General features: G+C 39.9%; 1 long non-coding RNA gene across 1 annotated transcript in view; it reads left to right on the top strand.

The window, feature by feature from the left end:
• Window positions 1–13,025, top strand: part of LOC149312988 (uncharacterized) — a 69,361-nt gene extending 56,336 nt beyond the window's left edge. Inside the window, exons 2-4 of the long non-coding RNA XR_016281447.1 lie at window positions 9,842–9,918; window positions 10,398–10,442; window positions 12,765–13,025. This is a non-coding gene — a long non-coding RNA (uncharacterized LOC149312988). The remainder of the gene's footprint in view (window positions 1–9,841; window positions 9,919–10,397; window positions 10,443–12,764) is intronic.
• The last annotated feature ends 6,987 nt before the right edge of the window (window positions 13,026–20,012 follow it).

Below are 20,012 nucleotides of genomic sequence, written 5' to 3'. Positions count from 1 at the left end.
TTACCCTTCTCGAGGTAATCGATGAGGATCACACCTTGTGAATCCCAGAAAACGGTGGCCATCACCTTTCTGGCTGATAGAACAGGCACCTGGGCGTGGCTCATCAAAAATCGATGTGTGGCCATGAAAAAACTCATTGAACCAATTCTTGATGGTCACCATTGAAGGAGAAGAGTCACCGTACACAGCATCCAAGCGCTCTATGATTTCGCTGCATGTTTTCCCTTCCAAAAACAAGAATCGACTCACCGAACGATACTGCTCTTTTTCCATTTTTGTAAAACCGACCAACACGCTCGTTTCCAAAGGCTATCAAAACAAAACAAATGAAGGGAATTGACTGAAACTTTGACAGTAGGCTTCTAAAAGAATGTACTGCACAATGGTAAAACTCTTTTGTAACAGCAGTGCCATCGGGCGGTGAGGCTAAGTTCTTGTTGAATGACCCTCGTATTTTAGTTAGAAATTATGTTCTGGTGCTTACAAGAAACCAGATCAAAAAGAACAATTCACTTGGTAACAGTTAGTAACATGTAGAATAAAATAAATCAGCAAAGGTTTTACTAAGGCTGAAAAGAAGAATGATTTTTTTTAATGTACAAGAAATATACATGTGAAGAATAATTAAAAATGTAATGATAATAGAAAGTAACAATGTATTAACGTGAAAAGTACAGAATCGATAACGATAAAAGGAAGGAACAACAATGTAAATATGTAAATTTAAATAAGAGTTTAGTATTATGTATTGTAGCAAAATGTATTATATTATGTAAAATTTTAATTATTTTTATACACACATACACACACACACACAAAATACAATATTTTACATATGAAAGATATTTGTGAAAATAAAATAGCAGTGGCTAGAAATTAAATTCCTATTGTGCAAGTCATCCTACTATACTAAAGGAGAAACAAAAATAGTGTGATTTTACTTTTTGTTTCAAGTCTCCTGAGACTTGCTGGGGTGGCCTCTGTTTGTATCAACCCTCCTTAAAACCATCCAAAACTAGTTTAGACAACTTCTTAAATAAGATGCAGCTCTGGGCACAACAGTCTTCCCAATTCTTCTCCCTTATGTGATTTCTAGTGCCTCTGCCCGATTAAGAAGTCTGTGAAGTTTCAGATGTCTGCATGATCCATTTTATGTCTTGAAGTTAATGAAAAATGGGCTAGCTACAGTTAAAAGTTGTCTAATCCTTTACCTTTAGTTGTTGTTGTTTTTTTAAATTAATAACTATAACCATAACATTTTATAAGAAAATGCTTAACAGCATAAATTTGTCAGGTCAGGATCATCTCAGGCCTTGAGATTTCCAAGCCAAAATCTGAGACCTAGGGATGAGGTGGCCCTGCTGTTGTTATGAATTTAGTATCAATCACAGTTGCTCAAAATGTCTTAGTCAAACACACAGAGACACACGCACACACACACACACAGATCGTATTTTTCTGTTCGCAAATTAAGACAGAAAATCTAGCTCACACTACAGAAGGGAACTCAGTGTGGTGATGTTAGTTGTAACTCAAGATAGAGAAAAGATGGTTACCTCCAGAGAATACAATTCTACACATACCTATGAGTACAGGGTGAAAAAGTTGTTGTTGTCAAACAAGATGAGAAAGGCAGTGTTTTGAGCCAGAGAAACAAGGAAATAGCATCTCAGCATCTGCTTCACACATGCATGCACACTCCCCTAATTCCACACTCAACACTAAGGGAGTTCATAAATATTCACATTTGAAAAGGATCCAAAACCCACCTAGTTCATCCCCTTGCTGATGTTGCAGGAAATCCACGGCTAAACTGTGTCTCATCCTCACAGAAGACCCTTAAATTAAAATAAACACACCCACACATCACTATGGAATAAAATTTTAAAAACTCTCACACACATACACACTTCACTTGAGATGTCGAGTTGTAGCCCAACAACATGGAAAAGACAAAGTTTAAGCATACAAAGTAATAAACATTTCTGGTAGGCTAATACAATTTCTCAATGTACCTTTCAGCATGGTTTGGAGACGCACAATGGATTTATTCAACCTTTGGTCCAAATCATACTGTGGAAATAATCCAGTTTGAGACTGCTTTAACTGCCCTGGCTCACTGATAGGGAATTCTAGGAAGTGTATTTTTGAGAATTAATTAGTATTCTCTGTCAGAGAGCTCAGGTGCCACAATCCACTGCAGTTCCCTGGATTCCCAGGCACTGAGCAGGACAATTAAAGGGTCCTTGAACTGGATTATTTCTGCAATGTGTTTTGGACCCAAATCCAAAAATTGGGTTTTCAGTGCATATTTCATCACAACCTACATGGTGATTTCCTATGAAGGCTTGATGACTAATCATTATGTTGGTCAAGTGAACATCACCACATCCTAGGACACTCCTTAGTCTCTCAAATTGTTCATTTTGCTTGCCTGTGTTAGTATTTGCTTGGTAACTTTGCCAGCCTCTTTTCTTTGGATGCCTAAATTATTTCTAAATGGTCAAATAAAGGTTCAAATTGCAGCAATGATAGAAATTTGGAGACTGAAGAAAAAATTCATTGAATGTCAGAATTCATATTTGGGGAGACAATTATATCATTTGTCCCCTCTTATTGCTACATCCCTGACAGTAATATATCGTTAGATTACATTATCATTGTGGTCATGCAATGATTCAACAAAAATCCCCCTTTTTTAAAAAAAAATGTAATACAATCATTTATGATACTGTATCTACAAGCTTGAATTGCAGTGCACTTCTTCGCTGATTTTAAGTTGGGCCTTGCAAAACATTGTACTAGTTTGCTTCTACCTACTTTGAGTGCATATGCCCTCAAGTCATTTATTGACTTATGGTGACCCCAATGTATTTCACAGGGTTATTTTAGGCAAGGAATTCTCAGAGGTGGTTTTTCCAGTTCCTTCTTCAGAAATATAACCTACAGCATCTGGTATTTGTTGGTGGTCTCTTATCCAAGTACCAAATAGGGCTGATCCTTCTAAGCTTCCAAGATCAGATGTGATGCCTTTAGAGCATTTAGGGCTGTTGATAAAATGGGATGCCCCAGCAGTGCTAATGTATGTAGGTGTGTTGGAGCTACCATTTTAAGTTCTGCTTTCTCTTGGGGGCCTTCTAAGAAAAGAAAGTGTCTGTTCCCAGACTTAAATACTGATGTGGGCAAAAGCAAAATAAAAGTTAACATGATTTGAGGCTCTGCTCATCGCCAGAGGACACAGTTTGATCCATTTCTTTCAAATCCTGGATAATCCTTTATGGATGTTGTATCATTCCCAACACAGGCTCAAAATACACATTCCGGAAGGGGAGGCTTGAAGCTACCCCTCCTGAAGCTGGATTGGGGCTGAGGCAGCTGCATGCCACAGTGCCAATCTGCTGCAGCGCCATCTGGAAAAGGAGCAATCACTCCTTTTTCAGCCATGGAAAAGCCATTAGTGGCTCTTCCATCGCTCCACAGTGCTTCCTAGAATGTTGAGGATTTGTGGTGTGTAACCGCCATGCCCTCAAAATGCCCAGAAGCTGGCTAATGTGTGGCTACTCTGCGCACCTTCAGGGCATCATGGGGGTATGCGGTATGTGCACACCACACCTCTAAGCTGCTCACAGCTGCCCAGAAGGCGGCTTTTAGTGCCGGTCTTTACTGGCCCATACTGAGGCCAAAATCCTACATCAAGCATGTTCTATGTCCATCCTTGTGTATATCTTTTTTTGGTTTTTTTGGATGGCATGCAATCCTTATCCCAAGGGAAAGTGTTAGGCTGAGCGAGGCCCTTTGGACCCCTAAGCGCACCCCCTAAAGCCCCTGGAGCCTTCAGATCACTGGCCAAAAGTACCTCAAACTGCCCACAAATGTGTCAGTTTGGTTTCCCTAATTCTAGAGCACCCCAACTCCGAGAGAGAGAGAGAGAGAGAGAGAGAGAGAGAATATCAGCCAAAATGGCAGCTGGAAATAATGATGCATCACATCAAAATCCTTCCTCCTTGTAACTGTCAAACCCTGGAGGGAAGGAAGGCAAGACAGTCAATGAAGGGCCAATTCATCTCCATTCAGAGGAAGAAGCAAATAAAAGTCTATTCACAAATGTAATGAAAGCTCCTAACCCTTCTCCTCAGAGCTGCATTGTGTGAACTGCCTTCCACCTCTCCAGTCCTTACTGGTAAGCACCAGCAGTGGCTCTTCCTAGGGCTTAGCAACAGTGAGGAGGTTTTCAAACAATGAACAAAAGGCTGCAGAATAGCATCTTGCACCCCATCCAAAATAAAATCTATGCACATGTAAGCCACATTTATGTACACATATGTCATGAATAAAATTCTGGCTTACATATTTTTTTCACCAGCTGACACATGTCTGTCTCTTTTAAGGAGATGTAATTGTTTTGCTAATGAATTCCTGACATTTCCTTTGTAAACCAGTCTCCTCAGCTCTTGGAAAGTCATAGCTATTTTTCTTTAATTACACTCCCCACTGTTTTTAAAGGAGAAATTACATTAGGAAACTGAATAATGACAATGCTTCCAAAAGCATTAAGTACAGTTCACACATTCACATAACACCACAGCTCTGTGCTCATAGCTCTCTGGAGAGAAATTGGAACTAGAATTCTTAAAAGTGTAAACACTTTGGGGGAAATTCGACACATTAATATTATTGCCTTTTATTGGTTGTGTTTACCATGGATACTTATGAGTGTCTAGCAAATCAGATACACAGTTATGAGCTGAAGGAGGCATTTTTTGGTCAATGATAACAAAATTCCTTTTTATTTTTTGCACTGTTTGGTCTAAGGGTAACTCATTTAACAAGTTCTGAGGTGAACTCCTCATCCTAGGCTGCATCCACATTGCATGAATAATGCAGTTTGACACCACTTTAACTGCAATGCTATGGAATTTGGGGAACTGTAGTTCGTTGTGGCACCAGAGCTCTCTGACAGAGAAGGCTAAATGTCTCACAAAAACAGAATTCCCAGAACTTCATAGCATTGAGCCAGGGCAATTAAATTGGTGTCAAACCAGAATATTTCTGTGGTGTGGATGCAGACCTATAGACACTCAAGGCAAGCATTTATTCAGTTCTAGTGGGACCAGGATTTACTACTTGTTCCTCAGGAAGTGTTATTATCATATATTTAACACTGTTCTTAGGTGGTTTGGAGGATTTTATTTTAAAGGACATGCTTCTGTGCTTTCAACAATTTATTTGGGGACTGTGTGTCTAATATTAGTAACAATAATCCTTAGTACCTGACTAGTGTTTAGCGAGCTTCACAAATGAACGTTTTCAATACCGTTTATTTGTGAAGCTCATTATATCAACATTGTAACTGACAAAACACCACACTGTTTTCACATATATACCATCATACTGAAACCAACTCCAGCCTTGAGTTCATTGCCATGCTAAGATTCCCCCCAAATGGGTTTCAATTGTTTTGACATAAGTTTTAAACTAACCACTGGCATGTGTAATTTTGTTAACACATGAGCCAGTTCTATTCTTAGGCCATGAGACTGTGGTGTTATACTTTTATAGCTATCTTCCTTCCTCTACTACATGGGTAGTGTTAACAAACTAGTGAGCAATCTTCTTAGGCACAATTTTTAGAGCTATGATGCTATCCAGACCGGCGCTTTGCGCCAGCCTGGATTCGTGCTAGGGTTGCATGAGGGTGGCACCACCACACGCCCCGCAACCCTAGCACGTCACGGCGGCGTCAAAATGGTGGTGCCATGTCTACATGGGTGCTGCCATTATGACATGATGGACACATAGTGTCCGCACGTCGCGTCACACTTGCAACGTCACTAGTGTGCCATTTGCGCACTCAGGCATAGCAACCGTGACGAAAAAGAACCCACTTTTTGCAGGTTCTTTTTCCGCTGGCGGGAAGCCGTGCAGTTTATCTGCTGCTGCTTCCCACCGGTGGAAAAGGAGGTGCTGGCAGACCACCCTTTTTGGGTGGTCTGTATCCCACCTCTATTTATTTTCTACCTCTACCTCTGCATCATCTTTCTGGACCTAAATATCTAGAAGAAGATTAAAACCATAGTTTTACGACATGTGGGGCAACTCAAAGCAATTAATCAAAACAAGGTCATGCAAAAACAAGATACCAACAAAGAGATTCCATGTAAAGTACCCAATAAAATAATCATAAGATATCCTTCACACTCAGAGAGGCTCCAAAGAATAGGGCTACATCTGCACTGCAGAATTATTGCAGTTTGGCAATGTTAATGGATCAATACTATGAAATTCTGAGATCTGTAGTTTTGTGAGATATTTAGCCTTCCCTATTAGAGAGCTTTGGTGCCAAAACAAACTACAAATCTCAAGATTCCATTGGATGGATCCATGACAGTTAGTGGTGTCAAATTGCATTAATTCTGAAGTGTAGCAGTAGGAAGATTCACCCCATTCTCTCTCACACATACACACAACTAAAGAATATTCCAATCCTGAGAGGTTGCAGTTCATCTACAATCACTACACTCATGTAGGCAGAGCTTCGAAATGGTATTTTTGGGACTGCAACACCTTCCAGAACTTACATGAGAGTTATATTTTGGGGTATCATGTTATATCCCCCAAAACTAACTTTTACAAGTTTTGATTTGAGATACAATAGGTGCATCACAGAGAGTTTCTAGTCCTACCAGACAATAGATATAGAAAAAGCATTACAACTTTCTATCCTGAATTTTTTTTTTTTAAGGTAAGAAAAATTGTGTGTGTGTGTTACCCAAAAAGCTGGGGGTCCTGAGAAGGCACCCACAAATAATTCTTAATAGGGGAATTAATGCAGCTCAAATAAAATACCTTGGTTGGCTGGGACAACATTCAGCCTTGGGATCTTAACCCTTTTTATACTGTTTCCAAATCGCACAGAACTCCAGAGGCAATTCCAAATAGTTTTTGTAGTTTTATTAAGAAAATAAGTAACACACACACAAGCATACACTCCTACACACACACACACACACACCTAAAGAAGCAAAGGTGGAAGAATGGGAAAAGAGGCGGCTTTGCTAATGGTAATATGGTACCAATCCTGATGCGTAGTTCTCAGTGATAGGTGTCCGGAACAGAGATGGCCCAATAGCCACCTCGGCAAGTGGGATGGCTGGTTTATTGTCTAGAGAATCCAAACTAGACCCAACTGTTATTGTCTAGGTGGTGGTATATATATCCGAAATCATAGGCTGGGGCAGTAATCTTAGAATTAATGGATTAATTTACTGCAAGATGATTTCCCAAGAGAGAAGAATGGTCAAGGGACTGAGGGAAATGTTTGGACAATTGGTGTGAATATCTGAGACAAAGGAAATCTTCTGCTACTGGAGAAGTGTCCTTTGTCTTTGTATGCACATCCATCTCATTCTGCTGGGATCCCATCATCGCCCTCCATAGACAAAAAGGGCTATGATGATGCCTTGGATGATTTCATTGTGGTGGGTTCCTTTGCTTCCTCCCTTGCTAGAGCCAATCAGATTTTGAAATATGGTATAGCCAGACTTCCACATTTGGGTTGCCTTTCCAGGTCATTCAGTGTCCCTTTTAATATTAAATTGATATCAGGTGGGCTGACCTTGGGTAACAGGTAGTACAGCACATCATCACATAAACTCTGTAAAATTCTGTGTTTGGAGGTGAGAGGTGGGAAAATAGGACAATAAAAATATTTCATAAAAGTATGTACTCAACTTTGCACTATTTACCCTCCTTAAGGATAAAGCTCTGCATTAAATGTAGTGAGATGAAGGCACACAAAACTGTGCATACTGCTGATCAAGATGGCTAAGAGATTCTAGAGCCAAAAAAGTCACATTTCAGAACTCCAAATTAAAATGACTATTCTCAGTTGCTTCTTAAACAGAGAGCCCAGGTGAGATACCCGCAGTAGTTCTTTTGAGGCACTGGGGTCAGTTTTCTGATGCTGCTGCACTGTGATGCTGCACCTGATCATGGAAGATAGATTTCCTAATGTCACATCTAGTTAGAGTGTTAATGCTACATTTAATCTCAGCTACATATGCATTATCATATGATTCAGCTTAATGTACCAAGCAGCTGCAAACATTTTTTTAAAAAAAGAAGACCCCAAGACAGCTAAATGTCTAATGAAGTGGATGAATAATTTATTAACAAGGATATAAATGACTAATTACCTAACAGCTATTAGACTAAAAAAAGGGGGAAAAAAGGAATGAAAAGAACACAATAGGCTCCAAACATCTGCTTTTTCAGATCTCAGCAATAAATAAATGTTAGTCTTTTTAAAATTCAGAAAGCAAATTAGCAAATTTTAAATCTTAAGAAAGAAAGAAAGAAAGAAAGAAAGAAAGAAAGAAAGAAAGAAAGAAGTACGACCCACATCATCATATATTCTCCTGTAAGCGAAATAACCTGTCAAAATTCTGCCACTTTATAATCATGGATGAAATATGTTTTGGGAATTCACAAGTCATCCATTTATGTGTATACAGGCAGACATATCAAGAAGGGGAAAATAGTGTCAGAACTTTTGAATTTGTAGCCTTATGGCCACAAGTGACTTTCAAGTTACTTTAAAAGGTTGGGCTCCTTAAGACAGGCACGTTTGTTGGGATCCCTCCCCCTCCACAACTTACCTTTATAGTTTGGCAGCACCCTGACCAAAGTACAGGAGATTGTTGTTATTAACTAACCCCCACTGAGTCAGCCCCAACTCATGGCAACCCTGTGGAAAAGACATCTCCAAGACCTCCATCCTCAGCTGTTCTGTTTAGGTCCTGTAAATTTAGGCCCGTGACCTTCCTGATTCAGTATAGCCATCTGGCATGCAGTCTTCCACTCTTTCTGTGGCCCTTTCCCTTCCCCAGCATTATTGTCTTTTCTTGTGAGTCATGCCTTCTCCTGATGTGGCCAAAATATGACAGCCTTAGTTTCATCATCCTGGCTTCCTGGAGAGTTCTGGCTCAGTCTGATTGAGGACCTATTTGCTTGTCTTCCTAGCTGTCCATGGTATCCTCAGCAGTCTTCTTCAGTATCACATCTCAAATGAGTTGATTTTCTTTTGAATGGCTTTCTTCACTGTCTAGCTCTCACACAAGGAGATGGGGAATATGATGGCTTGGCCGATTCTGACTTTAGCACTCAGTTGTATATCTTTACACTTTAGGTTCCCTATTTAGTTCTTCCATGGCTGCCCTTACCATTCCTAGAGCTTTACCGCACTGGCCCTGGAAAGGGCCTGTAGCATTCCAAAAGGGAACGTTCTGAGGATGCTCAACAGTGGGGAACGCATTTTATTGCACAGCGGGAATGCTGCCACTGCCGCCAATCGTCCCCATCCCATTCCAGTTGTGTCCCAGAGGGGGCGATTTTTGGGAACACTTGAAAAGCGTTCCCGGAAATCGCCCCCTGGGGAATACATCCAGAACGGGATGGGGATGCATGGCGGCAGCAGCAGCGTTCCTGCTGTGCAGTAAAATGCATTTCCCCACCACCGAGCGTCCTCAGAACGTTCCATTTTGCAATGCTACAGGCCCTTTCCAGGGCCAGTGCGGTAAAGTTCTATGATGGTTTCTTCTTTACTGTTCTCATGATGACAGATTAAGACCTTTCTTTTCCTTTGGGAACTGATTATTAACAAGAGAAAAGCTTTTTATGGTCCTACACTCTTTTCATATAATTTTAATTTCAACTTTTGTTTCTTTTTAACTACAGGTATTTTTACCTGTAAGTTAAAGTCCCAGGCTGCAAAAAAGCCAGAGTAACAATAAAGTGATGGATGGATAGACTGAGGATAACTTCTACTTTACTCTTTTAACAGGATACTCCAAACTGTAGCTTGAGGAGTGTATTAGAGTTTTCTGGCAGAGAGTACCACACACCCATCATCACACCCAGGTATGAATCATTGGTTTCCATGGATCGAGCCATAAAAATGAAAGTGGTATTGTCACAGGGCCCATGGCTACTTCGGTTGGGGTGGGGTTGGCAGGTAGTTCCATAACGGCGGAAGGAGAAGAAACAATAAACCACCTTTATTTTAGCACCAAATATATCACTTTCAGTTTCCCACGTGGTGGGCCGGTTACTTCGCCGACCATCTACTTTCCCAGTCCAAGTATCAAAGGCTTAGGGCCTAACCCTTCTCCTTCAGGCTCTGGCTCAGCTCATGTCTGTGGCCCTGGGTGACGTCCCACCAGCCAACACCACCCTTGAATATCCCAGCACAGGCAGGGTCCGGGTCCAATTACCAGGCGAGTTTGATAGGGCGCCTCGTTGGCTTCGAAGGTGGTTGGGTGGATGCAATCCTCAAAGAAGCCTTCTACTCTGTGTTCTTGGAGCCCATCACTCCCACTACTTCCCCCTCTACCTCTCAGGTGTTGGCGCGACAAGTCTGCCATCCAAGCATCATGAACTCCCAGGTAATCTCTTCCTCATACCCCATAATCTCTGTCCACTCCGGCGTCTTCCTTGGCTCCTTCTCCCCTCCCTGGAGTCCTCTTCCTCTTTTCTAGCCTGCACACCATCCCCCTCCCCCAGGCCTGCCCCTGTCACAGCTGAGTCTCCTGTTTCTGTGGCCTCCCCTTCCCTTGGGGTTTCCCCATGGTCCTTTTGTCTGGCATCTTCCCATGCAGGACCCCAACCTGGCTCCTCCCCATCATCCACCCTCTGACAGATATCCCATGCTATAACTTTGCAGTGTACAACCATTCAGTCTTGTAGCCTAAAACAAAGCAAGGATAGGCAAAATACACAGCTGAGATTTGGAGAAATGAAGTGAAATTGGGATTGAAAGATTTCCACTATCCTACCTACAGGAAAACAAAAACGCAAAAAAGAACATCCCCACTAATATTAGGCCCCATTCCGACTTACAGATAAATCGGTGTGTGATCCGAATCAATAGATTGATTCGACAATGGAGTGTGGTTCCCACTACATTTGCCCCAATTGCATTTTTTCACTACGTTTGCCACAAATTCATTTTTCCCTCCAAAATAATCCACTTGTGGTTCCCATTCACAAATGAATCGACTCAAAATTATTTGGTTCCAACCGGCTGAAGGGGAAATTTGAATCGATTCTGATCCACATGTGGTTCACATTTGAGCAGATTCAATTTATTGAAAAAGAAGCAGAAAAAAACAGTGTCAAAAAGATGTGTGTTAAATGGATCTGACACATGGCCCCCTCTCTCAGAATCGCTTCAGCGATTCAGATTAAGTGGGATCCAGGGTTGTCCCTGGTTTCAAACCGATTCACGATCCAGTTTAAAAGATAATGGGAATGAGTCCTTAGTAACTGAGCTATGGAGGAATGTGTTTCTCTGGGACAAAGAGTGGACTGCATGGAGACAATGGTTTTTACATCTATTTGCTGTCACATTAAAAAGAAAAGAAAATAGAGACCAAGTTTTGGTCCTGTATCAATACAACCCTCTCATAGGTTGTGTGTGAGTTCTAAGAAAAACCAGGCCTTTTACCATCTTTGCTGATGCACATCAAGGTCTGATTTAGATTAGAATATATATGTCTACCTTATTTTTAGTTTTCTCCATTTCTTCTTGGTCTCAGGATGCTTCTGTACAATGTAAAATTTTAACATATGACAAAGTTTTAGACTAATTAAGAATATCCTTCATTATTGTGTTAAAATAGAAACACTCTACAGACAGAAAATTCAGTCTTCCAATAATGTTTTTGGAATCAAAGGCTTTCATGGCCAGCATCCATAGTTTTTTGTTGGTTTTTTTGGGCTATAGGAATAAACTCTTCTAGAACATGGCCACATAGCCCAAAAAACCCACAAAAACTATGTTTTGAGAATGTTTATTTATTTAAATTATAATTTATTTAATGCATTTCTTCACTGTGTTTTCACAGTGAAACATGCAAATGGGGAAAAATTGTGCAGTCACTTTCATCAGTGATGGCTTGTGGCTCCCATGTCAGTGAGTCTCATCTGGGCTTTAGTCCAAACTTTAAAGTGGTTCTTCAAGATGCTAAAGCTATTTTGGGGATAGGATTCAGCAATTTCATGCTAACACTGGAGTGGATTTACCACCTTTCCTGATATTGAAGCCTCTAGTTTATAGCTAATTTTAGTAGATGTGGAAAATGTGTAAAAATAGCACAATGAAAAAAACCTATTAAAATGTGCACAAATTTCTATACTTGAGGGAAGAAGGCCTTACTAATCAATTGTCCTGAGATTGGACAATAAGACTGGTGGGATTCTGAAAAATACATTAAAGAAAGAAACTGTCAACTTTGTCATAGTTATAATGCTGTGTGCACTTTGACTACCATGATGACAACCTGGGATTTGTAGTTTCGTGAGATATTTAGAACTCTCTGCCAGACTATGAATGCCTCACCAAATTACAAACCCCAGGATACCAGAGGATGCAGCCATGCCAGTTAAAGTGGAATCATAGTACTATAATTGTTCAGTGTGAAAGGGCCTTTAAACTCTGGGAGACAAGAGTTGAAATCCCTGCCCAGCCATGGAAAGTAACTTGGTAACCTTCGGCAAGCCACACTCTCTCAGCCTTACAGAAAGGCAATGGGAAATCTCTTCTGAATACAGGTTGCTAAGAAGCATCTATGACAGGGTAGCCATATGTTGAGTTGAAGGAACACAACAGCAAACTTATTATTGCTTTTGGGGAACAAAATGTCTTGCCTACCATCCTTCTGCACTCCTTACTTATCAGACCTTATTTCTCCTCACCTTCCAACTAGGGCCCTCCGTTCTGGTACTTGTAACCAGTTTCAAAACGGAGCTGAAGACCATCTTGTTCAGAGAAGCGTTCCCAGGCATTGCATAATTATCACTTGCTATTTGATGCTCTTTTGTTGTCTGTTTTATTGAATCATTTCCTGTATTGCTATGTATTTTATATGTATTATCCTACTAGAAAGGCCCCTTCCCCACCACCACTCCCTTCTCCTTTTGTGTCATGTCTTTCTAGATTGTGAGCCTGAGGGTAGGGAACCGTCCAATTAAAAAGATTACATGTACAGCGCTGTGTAAATTTACAGCGCTTTATGAATAAAGGTTAATAATAATAATAATAATAATAATAATATCCTCTTTTTTATTTTTCTTTAATTTAATTTCTCCCCTTTTTCTAAACTCTTCTGTTTACTGTCATATGTAGGGCTACATCCACTTAGCTGTCTGGCTATCCTGGACTGTATGGGTGCTTTCCAGCTATTCCATGGAGGGGTTTGTAGACAGATGAGCAGGAAAGAACCTCACAAGTATTGTTCCCATTCTGTGTTACTTATTCGGGGTGATGAGAGTTCATGCAAATATTGGGGTTTTTTTTCCTGTTAGAGCATTGATTCTTTGAGTTCAAAAAAAAGCTGAACCATGGATAAGAGAAAGGAAATTCTATAGAATTTATAGATATATGAATTTAGAGAAAGAAGGTAGTTCCCTTACTACTATTTTTATTTGTTTTGCTTAATTTTCACCAAATATGAGACCCAAATCAGCTCACAAGATAAGCGGAAACAAAATACAGTTAAAATAATGGATTATACAAAAGTTAATAAACAATCAATCAATCAATCATACTATACACATGCATTTAAACTGCTAAAAAGTTAGTTAAAACATAATACAGGCTGACTATCCCTTATCTGCAATCCCCAAATCCAAAATGGTTCACATGGGTGGCTGAGATAGTGACAATATTGTTTTCTGATAGTTTCGTGCACACAAAATTTGTTTCATATACACAATTATTAAAAATACTATTATAAAATTATCTATGTGTATAAGGTGTAGAGAAAAACATAAATTAATCTCATGTTTGGATATGGCTGCCATCTCCAAGATATTTCATTATCATGCAAATATTCAAAAATCTGAAATCCAAAACAGTTCTGGTTCCAAGTATTTTGGATAAGGGAGATTCAGCCTGTAAGAATAATAATAAAAACATAGATATTTGGCTCTTTCTTCCCTCATTTTTCTGCTCAGACCCTAACTCTTTCCGTTTACAGCATTGGGGCTGTGCTACCAATTATTCCAAAGCATATGTCACTTAAAAATCTGCTTGCAGACATCTCCTCAGATTGCCTTAACAGGTTCAGAATATGCAATGACACTACAAAGGCAAAAGTAGGAGGGAATACCAAAGGGTGTTCTGTAACTTCTCCAACTGCTCCCAAGTAATTGATGATAGTAAGGATATAATGGCCCTGGGAACATTCCAGCTGCTTGAATGCTAGTTCTGCCTTCTAAAAGGGTTTAATTGTCACTTTGCTCCCAGCTTTGCCAGCATATGAGTACTATACTTGCAAACAAACTGCCAAATTTAAAGAAAGAGAGAAAGCAAGAAATTGCTCACATGAACCTGTCATTCAACAACCTGGCAAAGCCCTTCTATTTCAAGCAGTAGAAGAAACTGCTCTCCACTCAGTGACATGTTCATGGGAATTTAGTAAATGCATTCTGTGAAACACAGTATAACTATCTACATTACAGAAAAGTCCCAAGGCATACAAATTGGCCTAAATCTCTCCCAGAAATATATTTCCATATAAACGCAGCTTAAATAAAGAGTCTGACATCACTTTGTATGAGGGGGAAATTACCACAAAATGAATCCCCCCCATCATTCTCCCATTATGATGACTGTGTCGACATATAAGTAGACTGAAATGTAAACTTCTCTGTAAAATCAAGTCATATGGAAATACAGCCATGTGACAATAAAATATGCTTAATATTTTCCATGCATTGTCTGAGTTGACTGCCTTTGGTATGTGTCCAGAAGAATCCTTGATAATCAAAAGATTGCATTTATGGTGTGTGGGGTTTTTCTTCTCCATGTCAGAAGCAATCATGCAAATTCATCTTCTGATTTGCCAATTCTTACAAGTAATTTCTGCATCAGTGAAAATCATTTCAGGGTTCATTCGGTAGAATAAGGCTATCTTAAATGCTGTCATGCACTGAAGGACTCTAAGTTCTCCTATTAATTTGGGACCAAATGCCTAACTATAAGGCAAGACCAGTGAGGTAATTCCTAAGAGACAGTTCCTTGTGAAAAACAATTATAAAAGGTGGGCCAAAAAGTGATACCAGTGGGGTTGGAGAACCAAGAAAAGACTTACAGACTTTACAATGTCTAAGCAAAGGATCATCAACAACAGAGAATCTCTTAGGATCTGAATAGACAGGTCAAAATAAAGCTGCTTTGGGTCACTTTGGAAGTATGCTGTTTAAATGATACATGCCTCTTAAGAGTCCAGAAGCTGTGCCAAACTGGAGACAAGCAAACATTGCCTCTTTGTTCGAAAAGGCATAAAAGATCTAGGACTGGAGAATGGCTTTGGTGTGGCTTCCAGCCTCTTAGAATGCATGCATCATTTAAACAGCATATCCCCAAAGTGACCTGAAGCAGCTTTATTTTTGCCTGTCTGAACCCTTAGTTGCCTTTGATATGCTGGTGTAAATGTGCATAAAATTTAAAAGGCCAGAATGTAGTGGGATCATAAGAAAGGGAAACCACAAAGTTCTTCCATTGTCAGGAGCTATTCAGTCTTGAGATGGCTTATTATTATTTTTTTCATATTTATTTTAATGCTCTGTGTGGTGAGCCACTGAAATGCATGTTGCAGCTTTTGCTTGAGCAGTTTAGCAGGCCCCAGAATGATCTCACCCACAAAACCTGTCTGCTGTGTCCTAGACAAGAAGGGGAATATGAAGGGTTCTGGAAAAGCTTTGCTGTCCTCTGGTTGTGTCCTTGAACCCTTTGCTTGATATTCACATTTCCCCTCGTGGGGTTCTTTAAATACTTATTCATGCAGGAGTTACCCTCTTTCCTTATCCTGTCATTTGTTCTTCCATTACTTACCCAGCTCAGCTCATGATGGGAGAGTGCTCACTGTAAAATTACACCACTGAGTCTGAACGAAAGCCACAGAAAACTAATTCACATATCTATACTCTGAGGCATGTAGCAAGAATCTTGCAGACACTGTGTAGATTCCCAGAGGACAATAGTAGTTTCAGCAATGACCACATGGAGCTATACAATATGAAACTGCATAAAGCTAAATAGGGCAAAAAAGAAAGCAGTATTTTATTTTCCTCCCCCTATTATGTTCCACATAAAAGAGACACCGAGATATTTGTATGTCTTATTTGATAATATATTACACATTTCAAAATACCCCTAAGCAGAATTGCCACATCCCATCACACTGTCATGCCATCAAATTTGCATGTAAATTCTCAATTTCCCACATCTTCTCCAATGATAAGCATTTATCAATGTCATGGGTCCATTATTCCATATGGAATTCCAACATTTTTTTTTAAAAAAACCTGCAATAATAGCAATAGCAAGTACATTTCTATGCCAATTATCAGTGAACTAGCACTCCCTAAGTTGTTTACAATGTATAAGCCAATTGCCCCCAAGAAGCTGGGTAATCATTTTACCAACCTATGAAAAAATGGAGTAGACCCTGGAGCCCTTCCCTGGGATCAAACTCACAATCTTGTGACTGCAGTATCGGCATTTAACCACTGAGTCAGCAGAGCTCATATTAATAATAATCCTAAAATGTTTTCCCCAGATGCTTTTAATTCTCTCTGTATTACAATGCTGAACTGCTCAATGCCTATTTTGCATGAATTTAAGTCTACAGGGCCAGATGAACTGCATCCTAGAGTACTGAAGAAATTTTCTAATGTACTTGCAGAACCACTTGCCATTTGTGAGAAATCTTGAAGAACGGGTGAAATGCCAGAGGACTGGAGACAAGCAAACGTTGCCTCTTTGTTCAAAAAAGGCATAAAAGATCTAGAAAACTACAGACCAGTTAGCTTTACCTCAATACCAGGAAAAATATTAGAATGTGTTATACAAGAGTCTATCTGCAAGTATCCTGATGACAGGAGGAACCAGCATGAGTTTTTCAAGAAACAAATCTTGCCAAGCTAATTTATATCTTTAAAACAAACAAACCCATATTAAAAACAGGTTGCATTGAATATAGACTGTTCTGTTGGTTTCTACTGCTATCTTTTTGTTTCTTTTTAATAAAGAAATAATTGTTTTTGCTACAAAATCAGCTTGTTCTTCTACTTCATTCTCACTTGGAGTCACTCTGGTTAACTGTCTATTTTTAAAACCTTCAGCCTGAAAAGTCCTGCAGGGAGTTAGTATCTGGAAGAGCTCCCCCCCCCCCCCCCCATATCAGTAAACCCACTACACTACCTTTAACAGGAAACACCATCAGATGGATCCATAATTCATTGGAAGATCATGCTCAAAGAGTTGTTATCAATGGCTGTGCTTCAAACTGGAAGGAGGTATCAAGTGGAGTGTCTCAGGGTTCTGACTTAGGGACAGTACTCATCGGCCTTTTTATCAGTGACTTAGATGACATGAAGGAATGCAACCTTATGAAGCTCACAGATGATACAAAACTGGGAGTGATGGCTAATAAAATGGAAGACAGAAACAGAATTTAAAAGGACCTTGGTAGATTAGAAAACTGGGCAGAAATTAGTACAATGAAAATCAATAGAGACAAATGCAAAATTCTACACCAGGAGCCACATGGTTGTGTGTTTGATCCGAGGGCTACAAGACTGACTTAGTCTTCCATCCTTTGGCCTGTTACAGACTGCCAAAATAAAGCTGCTTCGGGTCTCTTTGGAGGTATGCTATTTAAATGATGCATGGGTCCTAAGAGTCCGGAGCTTGCGCCAAAGCCACATTCCATTCCTAAGCACTGGAGTGCAGCTTTGGTGCAGCTTCCGGATTCTTAGGATGCATGCATCATTTAAACAGCATACCTCCAAAGAGACCCAAAGCAGTTTTATTTTGGCAGTTTGTAACAGGCCATAGTTTGGTAAAATGAGTACCTAGCTTGTTGGGGGCAATTGTAAACTGCTTAGAAAGTGCTAAGGTCACTGGTAAGCGGTATAGAAATGTACATGCTATTGCTATTGCTATATTTAGGCCACAAAAAGCAAATACATGCGTATAGAATACATGGTTCAGAAGTATTACATGAAAAAAGGACCTTGAGGTTATTGTTGATCATAAGTTGAATATGAGCCAGCAGTGTAATGGTGCAGCAAAGAAGATGGATGCCATTTTAGCCTGTATGAATGGAATCATAGTTTCCAAGTTGAGAGGTGTAATAGTTCCAGTACACTCTGTGGAGGTCTGGCCTCATCTGGAGTATTGCTTTCAGTTCTCAGTGCCTCATTTTAAGGGGAAAAAATAGACAAGTTGGAATAGATTCAGAGAAGGCAGCAATATTACATTTCACTACTCATTCCTTCCACCTTAGTGGTTAAGATGCCAATTCTGATTATGGTAAGTTCGAAAGGTTGGCAGTTTGAGGTGCCCCATGATTGGGTGAGCTCCCATCTCTAGTCCCAGCTTCTGCCAACCTAGCAGTTCATAAGCATGCAAATGCAAGTAGATAAATAGATACCACTTTGGTGGAAAGGTAACAGCACTCGATGAAGTCATACTGGCCACAGTCGTCTTTAGACAATGCTGGCTCTTTGGCTTAGTAATGGAAATGAGCACTGCCCCCTACAGTTGGTTACAACTAGACATTCAGGTCAAGAGAAACCTTTACCTTCATTCATATGGTTATCTACTCTCCTTGGCTTTATGCAACAGACTTCCTCCTGCCATTGTCCCCTAGTGACAATCATTAAAAACTGAACTTGTTACCTCATTTCCATACCCACAAGGTTTTGAATTTGAATTAACATTCTCACACACAACTGGCTTATATATGTCTGTCTCTGGACTCTCTATTCCAAATATGCATCTGAGGAAGTGGGCTCATATATCTGTGAAAGATTTCATGCTACCAGCTTCTATCTTTCAGTTAATATCAAAGGTGCTACAAGATTTCTTTGTATAAGGATGATAAAAATTATGGAGAAAAACATATGAGAAAAGACTGAAGGAGCTGGAGATGTGAAGATAAGACTGAGAGGTGACATGATCACACTCTTGAAATAGTTCAAGGACTGTCAGAGAGGAGGGGACAGGCTTGTTCTCTGCTGCTGCAGAGGGTAGGGCCAAGTCTAAAAATACAGGATGGTAAATTTCAATTAAACATTAGAAGGAATTTCTTAATAGTAAGAGCAGTTCAGCAATGGAACCAGTTGCCTAAAGAGGTGGTGGGGTCTCTTTCTCTGGGCATCTTCAAAAAGAGGCTGAATAGCCTCCTCTGGATGTTTTAGCAGGAGATCATGCACTGAGCAGGGATTTGTGGCCCATGAGGCCCCTTCCAACTCTTTGAGTCTATGATTCTATTATTTTATGAGTGTCTGATACAACATTATATATTCTAGAAGCCAAGCCTTTACAATTAGGTTCTGTTAGAATAATTAAAGCCTCAAACGTTTTTTATTAGTTTCCTAGGTCAAGCAGCCAAAGGGAAAAAAATCCTGCATATAAGACTCTATAAGGAACTTTGTTCCTCATCAAGGCATGCATTTTTTCTGTAATGCAGGGTAGCAACAATCTGTTAGCACATGAAATTAATCCTGTTCACTGGTATGCAAAGGGTCAGCATGTGTGTCTCCCTTTCTATGGAGAAGGTCAGTATAATACCAGAAATTGCTGCAGCTGTTGAGACAGTATTTTGTTGGGTCCACAAATGAAGAACATGATAAGCATTGGTGGAAACAGATGATGCTGAACCAGATCTGTTTTGACATTCACAAGTTGCCTGTAGGTACTGATTGCAGATGGAGGATAACTGACCTTTTGAAGTGAAAGTTTATCATGCTTCCCTGTTCTGTAATGTGAAAAGATCATTTTCAGAACTCTGCTTAGCTGTCTCCTTGGTGAAATACCAGCAGAGGAATTGCAAGGCATGAATTGAAATACATAGTGATAATTGAAAAAGCTGTTTGCTCTGATTCATGTTTTAGGGCTTTCCACACTTCTTTTGTTCAAGTGAACTGAATTTGCATTTATT

This window comes from Sceloporus occidentalis, unplaced genomic scaffold, assembly GCF_023333645.1.
Source record: "Sceloporus occidentalis isolate IW3139 unplaced genomic scaffold, rSceOcc1.0.p SCAF_5, whole genome shotgun sequence".
In the NCBI taxonomy this organism is placed as follows: Eukaryota; Metazoa; Chordata; class Lepidosauria; order Squamata; family Phrynosomatidae; genus Sceloporus; species Sceloporus occidentalis.
This window is presented reverse-complemented; position numbering and strand designations above follow the sequence as displayed.